Genomic DNA, 8,457 nt, shown 5'->3' on the forward strand with positions numbered 1-8,457 from the left:
TGGTTCCAAAAAGAGTGTGCCATGCTTGCTTTTAAAAATAAATAAAATCAAGGGAATGTTACTTTCAGGAAGTAAATTTGGAAATCAGCTTTTGCAAGAAGCCAAGTGATGCCAAGCTTGGATGTGGATAAGATTACCCAGTCAAAAAAAACCCAAAGAAAACAAGAAAAAGAAGTTTTCACTTAGCCCAGACTGTTTCTTGAATTATTACCTTTCAAATTAAAAGATAAGCAGAAGCAAATACAAGCATACCTGAAACCAGCATCTTGACTACGTCATTTCCCTGTGTGTGCTATGAAAACCCCACAAAAAAAGAAAGCAGAATTTCAACATTGTTCTCTTTCGTTAAATTATGTCTGTTACACCTATTCCCATCAAAGAAAAGAGTGAATTCCTCCAGGGAAAGAAGATTCCAGCTTAGAAGGCTGATGAGTCTCACCTCTGCAAGCGACAGAAAATCACACAGTAGTGTCTTATAAAAGACAGGGGGATTACACTTCACTAAACAAATTTAACAAACAATAGAAAAGCCAGGTGATTGCCACAGAGAAGGTGAAGGCACACAAACAATAGCCTGTGGACTCAGCTGCACAAAGATGAGCTGCCTTATAGTCAATTATGCAGCGTGTAAATCTTGACATGACACAAAAATGAGCATCTTGCCTATGAACCCAACCATGCAGGTCACAAAGGAAGACAGGAGAAATTACATCTTAAATTCCCCAGAATTAATTAGAAGCAAATTCCCCAAACACAACAGCCCTGGGATTTGAGCATCAGCATCTAGCTGCTACTGGAATGCATGGGGGGGGGGCAGGGGGTGTTAGATGCATCAGGGCAATGTAGATGTCAGAGGCTCCAGCCTTAACCATCATTTTGAAGTGGATGGGAAATATGTCACTCCCCAGATATGTTGCTGGGATACAATTCCCTTCCAATACCTGACCATTTCCCATGCCAACCACCTCCCCTCCTCTGGCTGTGACAAAGTAGGGCAATGCCAGGAGAAGCTGGGGGAGAGAAAAGGGCTGCTTGTTCAAGCCATCCCATGTCTGCATCCCATAAGAAGATGAAGAACAGGAGGAGGTAGCATTCAAATGGAGCCCTTTCTTCAGAACTTGAAAGCTTGCCCACTAATTTGGGAGATTTGGGTGGTCTAATAAAAGTAGCACTCAAATGAGTATTTTGGAAGTTCTCAAGTTGCCCTGATCCCAAGTCAGTACAGTCTATATGACAAGCGTTGGCTCTCTGAGGTCTTAGGCAGCTATCCTTCCCATGGTGCTTTTAACTAGGCAGAGGGCCTTCTCAGTAGTGGTGCCCGCCCTGTGGAACGCCCTCCCATCAGATGTCAAAGCGATAAACAACTACCTGACATTCGGAAGACATCTTAAGGTAGCCCTGTTCAGGGAAGTTTTTAATGTGTGACATTTTAGTGTATTTTTGGTCTCTGTGGAAGCCGTCCAGAGTGGCTGGGGAGACCCAGCCAGATGGGCGGGGTACAAATAATAAATTATTATTATTGTTGTTGTTGTTGTTGTTATAACTAGGTTTGAACCAACTTGAACCTGAGCATACTTCAGGAGACCCCATGTGCCAAGTATGCAGAAGGACTGCTAGCTATGGGGCCTCCCCATGTTGCCCGTTAGATGTCAGGATATTACGCACTATGCTTTTACAAAACATTGGGGGTGTTACTGATAACAAGGATTGTCCACTTTTATTAAGCTAACATTATTTACGCTATCTATTTCATACTCTAGTTTCCTTTTATATTAGAATATTATTTGCTTATTCTAATCCAACTTCAACACACTTTCTCTCTTCTGTGTCATTAATGCTTAGATAACAGTTTCTTAGGTACATGATGCCTGTCATTTGTTCCTGTTGACCCACATTACAATTTTGCCACAAGGAGCAGTACAAACTGCTCTGCAACTACGCTCACTAAAGCAGAACTCACACCTCCCCAGAAGAGGAAATCTACAATGGAAAGGAACCTAGACATGTACATAACTGATGCTCTCTGCAACACTGAGAGATGGGAATTTGTTCTTAGAGGACTCAAGACCAAACTCTCCAATCTCTAGAGAACAACTTCAAATGGAATAGAATGGATTCTTTCAATGTGGTGTGTTTTCCAAATGTTTCTCCTTCCAGCTTTCTTATGCTAATTATTAGTTTGATTTGAAACACATGTGTTTTCTAATATTCACTCAGGCAAGATCTGAATGGTACTGAGGATACAGAAATACTGCATAACCTCATTTTAAAAAGTATTTTCTTTTAACTGTGAGAATTTGTAAAACTTAGTTCCTTTATGCAAGGACAAACTATTTGTGGTCCAATTAACATAAAGTGGTATCACAAATGGACTTTGAATTGGTTTGGTTTGCTTTGCATTTTCTGCACCTACAATATCAAAAGTTGGAAAAGAACACAAACATGTTGGATAAAAAGTACATTTTATTATTATTTTTATTATTTAAAATCCTTTTTTATATATACAAAAAAGGTGATTTCTACTTCTTATTCTTCACAGGTGAGATATTCCAGTCTATAAAGCATTCATGGAGCCAGCTCATAAGTTACAGAGAAGAGGAAATGATTTAATATTTCCTTTTTAAAAATGTGGGGATTGTGTCTCTTCTCCAGCATCTATGAGAGCTAATGAATGAATTTTCCTGCAGCCTTTGGCTCAGAACAAAACCCTGCCCTGAGAAAAGACTGCATGGTATAGTGATTCCTGGAATGTGCTGGCTTAACCCTGCATATGAAATTCTCCCATATTAAAAATTTCCTGCATGACTGGGAAAAGAATAACAGCTTAGCCTTCTCCCTAGCATGCTTTTCTCAGAATAAGCAGCCATGGAGGAGGAGAATTAGGGAAGCAGAGGATGGCTGAGATTTTCCAAGGTGAGTGAATGCATGTGACAGCGAAGTGGGAAACTGCTTCTGTAAAATATTATATTTGAAGTCTCCGGAGGGACTTGCCTAGATATATGGGTAATAAATCTTGCACATAAAGAAGCAGACACTGAATCATGAGCAAGTTTGTTCTGATCAGCAAAGGGGCAGACTATTAACATCACTATATAAAATCCAAACAAACCTCAAACTGTCAGGCTGTCTTCACACGTGGCTGCCCTGAATGCTTGTATGTAAACTCCAGCTTTGTTAAGATGTTTTAATGTGATGGAGTTTGCATTCTTTGATTAGCTTGGTATAAGTGAAGGGCAAATGAACAAAATTTAAAATGTCAAATGCACAATGCTAAAAAAAATAAGCCCATCTAATTCTCTCTTATTTTTCTCATACAAAACTAGCATTTCCAAAGTATGATTTTTTTACCCATGAAGCTAGCACATCCCTGTTAATGTTAATTTTTTTCATAATGCGAGGTGCTCTGCATTTACAATGTTTCCTATTTAGTTCAAGCTACCAGCTTGCACATCTTTCTGTTAAGCTGTAAGAGAACCAGTAGATGGAGCTGAAGAACATGGAGAATAACTTCTGCATTTAGAAGAGTGACTGATCAAACCTGTTGGACCCTGGCGATGCTAATGTGTTTTGTTTTGTTTTTTGTAAATTGCTACCAGCTGTGATTGCTGTCATAGAATCATAGATTGGAGAGCTGGAAAGGACCATGAGGGTCATCTAGACCAACCCCATGCAAGGCAGGAACCTTTTGCCCAACGAGGGGCTTGAGACCATGACCTTGAGATTAGAATCTCATGTTCTACTGAGTGAGCTAACCTAAACTTCAACAGTGTACCAATGTAAGGTCATCTGGCACCACACACACACACACAAGCTTGACTCTTAGTTTCCATACAGACCTACATCACATCATGGATTCCTCTTCATGCCAGGTTTTACATTAAAGCCCTGTTCCCAAAGACTATTTGTTATATAATAGCCTCTGGCAAGATGCCGTTCAGAAAAGCTTAAATCAGCTGAAGGATAAATAGCAGAGCCCGGTGAGAAAAATGCGTTGAGAACTTCAGGAGAATCCTAGATGTGGAGCATTTTCTTTCCTAGGCATCTGCCCCATCTCATATTAAAATAAAATTCCCACCCTGAATCTACTCATTCTTCCTTCATTTCATTCTTCTTTTCTGTGTGGCAAAGGGAAATTCTATAATGGAAGAAACAGAGTTACCTGCAGAACCGTGGACCAATAAACAAAAAAACAAAAAAAACCCAGCTGTATTCCATTGGAATTTCCCCCCTGTTTGCTGACCACAACACTGCATTCATCCTGGTAATCTCTTTTGGCTGATATGCAGGCAGTCATTAAGAGCACTGTATCTTCCCTCCAGTCCCCTGAAAAGAGACCTGGAACATCCTAGGGGAAGCCCCATCTGCTCCCAGTTCTGCACCATGTCATGTCATAATCATTCCTGAGCATGCCTCATTTAGTTTGATATGTACCAGATTGAGAAAGATCCCTTGGTGATAGCAAACATCTTGGATTGCTGGAACATACAGGCAAGATGAGCAGAAGTGTGAAGTGGACGTTAATAGGGACAGCATACTGTGCTGTCAGACAGGTGTGCTCTGGGATCAGCAGAAGTAGGAGGAAGCAGACCAAAAAGATGGTCTGACCGATACAGGGAATACAGTGTTAATTTGGTCATTTGGCCCAGATGCTTGACAGTTCTGTGAAGAAACTCAAACTCCATTCGGGTGCCAGAAAGCTGCATGCTCATTCAGCAATGCTCGAGAGGTCTGCAGCATTAGAAGCAAGATTGCAAAGTAGCCAATGCAACTACTGTGGCTTCCATGATAAATGCTGACACAGTTATTCACAGCAGCAGCTTTCTCTCTCTTGCTAAGCAGGTACCATGCAAACTCAAAACAAGTTCAGCTCCCGACCAGAGGACCTGACAACCAACACTGTTCAAGAATTGGTTGTAGGAATAAAAGCAGGCAGAATGAGGGATATGATGCAGGGACAGAAGGCTAAGTGAGAGGAGCATTATAAGAAAAGAGCTGAAGGAAAAAATAGATGTTGTCGCTTCGTGTGTCAGAAAGGTGACTGTGCTTTTGTGAGCAATCCGGGGGTGGGGGGAGCAACTGCCAAACAGGAGAATGTACACAATGGGAAAGAATGTTTGAGCCCGTGTGTTGGGTGGAGAGTGGAGATTTCAGGGAGGCTCAGAGTCTGAGATGAGAACACTAGAAGAAGAAGAACAAGGAGTCCACATCTGATGTAGGAAGAATGACAAGGAAGGAATATAAAAAGGAGGTAATGAGTCTAGAATATGGGGACAATTCTCTTGGCTGCAATACTTGGATTTTAAATGCTTTGAAGCTCCAGGAAGGACAGAGAGGAGAAAGGTATCATAGTAAAAGGCTAACAGAGGACATGTGGGATATCCAGAGATGTAACTAATGCATGAAAGGGTTAAGACCATAGAGTAAGCTGTCCTGCCAGGCTTAGCTAGAGTACTCCCCCTCACCTTGGGAGGACGGATTATCAAGCTCTTTGTTCTCCCATTCCATCATGTGAACTCTACCAGTAAGGAGGTCAGAGCTAGTTTCTCAGACTGCATGGCTTATGCAAGCCATCTTTGTGTTTCTATATACTACTTTGGAACCTAAGTTTTGCTGCCTATGTTTTCTGACTGCTGTATAGAAAAGCACATGGATCTGACCTTTGAAGAGTCTGTAAGTAAACCATTTTAAACTTATCATGCATGTGGTCACTTTGTATGCCAAAGGAAGAGGGGAACTTTGCAAGCAACCTAGAAGGGGATCTTTTAATGTTTAACTACCTAAATTCCCATGCTTTACTTTGCTGCATATTTTGTGATTTTAAATCTCGGCTGGGGTTCTCTCACCAAAGAGTATTCACCCCAAACCTGGATCTTTGGCATGCAGGAAATTTACCTAATAATTTCTTTCCCAACCAACAGGGGTTATGGGCCCAGAATGCTTAAGAGAAGATTGGAAATAATTTGGAGAATTTGAGGGGTGGAAGGAAGTCAAGTCTATTGTTTCCCTCGGTCTACCATGGGAACGCTGGAATGCAAAGAGGTGAGCTAGTTGCTGCAAACTCAGACTGCATGACATTCTACAAATCCATTCTTACAGACAAGGGCCTGAACTAGGGATGTAAGTGGCCGCAAGACCATGGACTCAACATTCTACCCCAGTCTCCAGCAACAGGGACAAATGAAATAGTGTAGTTGGTATCAGGACAGCAGGGCCATTTGCCTTTATTCACTACTGCAGCTATGGGTGTTAGCATGTACCAATTCAGAAATTGTGACACTGTTTCTGTGTGTTGCCCAGTGAACTGTCAGCATAAGCTTCAGCAGAGAGCGAAGGAGCCACTCCTATGTAGCTGCAATCAGGCAGGTGAGGACAATGCCCAGTCACTCAGATGGACTTGTATATACCTCTACCTGGAAGAGCATTTATTTCTGAGCACCAGTGGCAAAAGTGATTGCCACGGATGCTCCAGCTCCTCAAAGTTGTGTGGGGAAGAGCTTTAAAGTGGAGGTAGGAGGCAGGAGTCTCACGTAGGAGGAGGGCCACACCAGTGTGCTTTGCTTGCCAAACCCTGCTAGGCATCTGCTTTCCCCCTTACTGCTGCAAAGCACCAGCACATCTCACGCTGAGGCAGAATATCTGAGGTGCGTGATGTCTGTCATGAAGGTCATTATCCTAGGGGTATCAGTATTTGTGTGTGGGGAGGAAGGGGCAGTGGGGATGGAGAAGAATACATGGCCCAGGCAGCTGCTACCACCAAGCACAGTGTCCTGCTATTTGAGGCACAAGCAAGGGCTGGGGGAATCGGCCTGGTGGGGGTGTGAGCTCTGGAGCGCTGCATTTTCTCCCCCTCAGGCTCCACGCAGCTGGCCCGGCCGTTTCCAGCTCAGCTCACTCTCTGGCATCACTTACTAATCTGTGACAAGTTCAGTATGTGCCCAGTGCTATGGAGTGAAGGAACTGACATTGACTCACCCAGGGCAGCGCGTTCACCCTACTGACTGTTCTACTTGCCGACAGTAGATGGCTCTCCAGACAACTTGATGAAAACAGGCTCGGCACATTTACATTATCTTTAACTGCAACCTCCCCGATGTTGCACTTTCCTTCCCCTGCACACACACACAATCCCTCCCACTTGGATCTGTAATCCACCCCCACTCCATTTCCCATTCCTGTCTCCCCCCTTTTCATTGTCATTTAACCTCTTTTCCCCCCTGTCCCTGACGCCTCTTTTACTACTTACCATTTTCCCCTGGATTATTTCTCCCATCTCATCGCTCGCGCATTTCCATCCCGTCTTCTTCCATCTTCGTGGTCTCTCTTGTACTCTGGACGTGCATTTGAAGATAGCCTTCCGGTGAGATATGACAAGGAAGCATTCTTAGTTGGCAGAATCAGCCTGTTCACATCCCTGAAAGTAAGAAAATCCTCAGATCTCCCTGCCTTTTTCTTCTGTTCCTTTTACTCACATTCTTCCCCTCCTCTAATGCTCCCTGGTGCATCTATGCCTTGACCATCTTTAAATTATATTCCAGTCCCTTCTGCCTCCTCCTGAAAGTCTTTCAGCGACCACCATATCCGATTCTCTCTCTCTCTCTCTCTCTCTCTCTCTCTCTCACACACACACACACACACCCCTGTGAAACTGCATTTCTCTTTGCAAAGCAATTACATTTTCAGCTCATTGAGGCAGAGGTTTATGGGGAGGGGGGACTCCTGGGTCCACAGAACCATCTAAGGAATGTTTAGCAGAACCAAGCAAGATGTCAGAAAATCGTGGCAAGCTTTTGAATCCTCCCAAATTCTTTATCAGGCAATATGTGACACAAAGTGGGGGCATCTGTTTTTCCATGGTTTGCTGACTGGGAAGCATAGGTGTGTTGGAATTTAGTGGCCCAAATATTAACTGAGAGTCTCTGTAGTTTCATTATTTTTGAAGAGAATGCAGAATCCAGACTGCTTTCTGGTTTTACCTCAAGCTTTCCACTTCTTTGAAGTGCAGCAAAGTTATTAGCAGCTATAGGAGTACTCCTGTGCAAATTCTACACAATTTTTGAGGGGGGGATTATATAAAAATGAGGCCGTAACAATTCTAACAATGTACTGGGCAAATATTAATACTAAGCAATGAAATTACCATAGCTCACAGGTAGGTCTGAGGTTCAGTCCCTCACAGTTAAAGGGATTCAGGAAGTAGCAGAAGGTGGAAAATACCCTCTACCTGAGATCTTGGAGAGCTGCTGGCAGTCAGATTACTGGACTAAATGGATGAATAGTCTAGCCTAGAATGATATATAATCCTGTGTAAATGCTACAATTAATTCTAAAACAGGCAAACCTCAAAGAGGAACTGCTGAAGTGAAATGACTGACTGAACTTAAACCCAGTTCACAAAATGGCAGGGCACATTTGTACGCTGCTTCTCATCAATGAGGCTACTAGAGCACAAAATGCACA

The 8,457-nt window shown here is 42.9% G+C and overlaps 1 protein-coding gene across 4 annotated transcripts in view; it reads right to left on the reverse strand.

Annotated features, from left to right (window-relative positions):
* GSG1 (germ cell associated 1) overlaps positions 1-7,584 on the reverse strand; it is a 112,086-nt gene extending 104,502 nt beyond the window's left edge. For all 4 annotated transcript variants that reach the window (XM_082240038.1, XM_082240036.1, XM_082240034.1 and 1 more), the window contains exon 1: positions 7,244-7,584. The gene's annotated coding sequence lies outside the window, so the exon portion shown is untranslated. The remainder of the gene's footprint in view (positions 1-7,243) is intronic.
* Between the last annotated feature and the right edge of the window lie 873 nt (positions 7,585-8,457).

The sequence above is a fragment of the Podarcis vaucheri genome (assembly GCF_965113315.1).
Source record: "Podarcis vaucheri genome assembly, chromosome: 10".
Taxonomy (NCBI): domain Eukaryota; kingdom Metazoa; phylum Chordata; class Lepidosauria; order Squamata; family Lacertidae; genus Podarcis; species Podarcis vaucheri.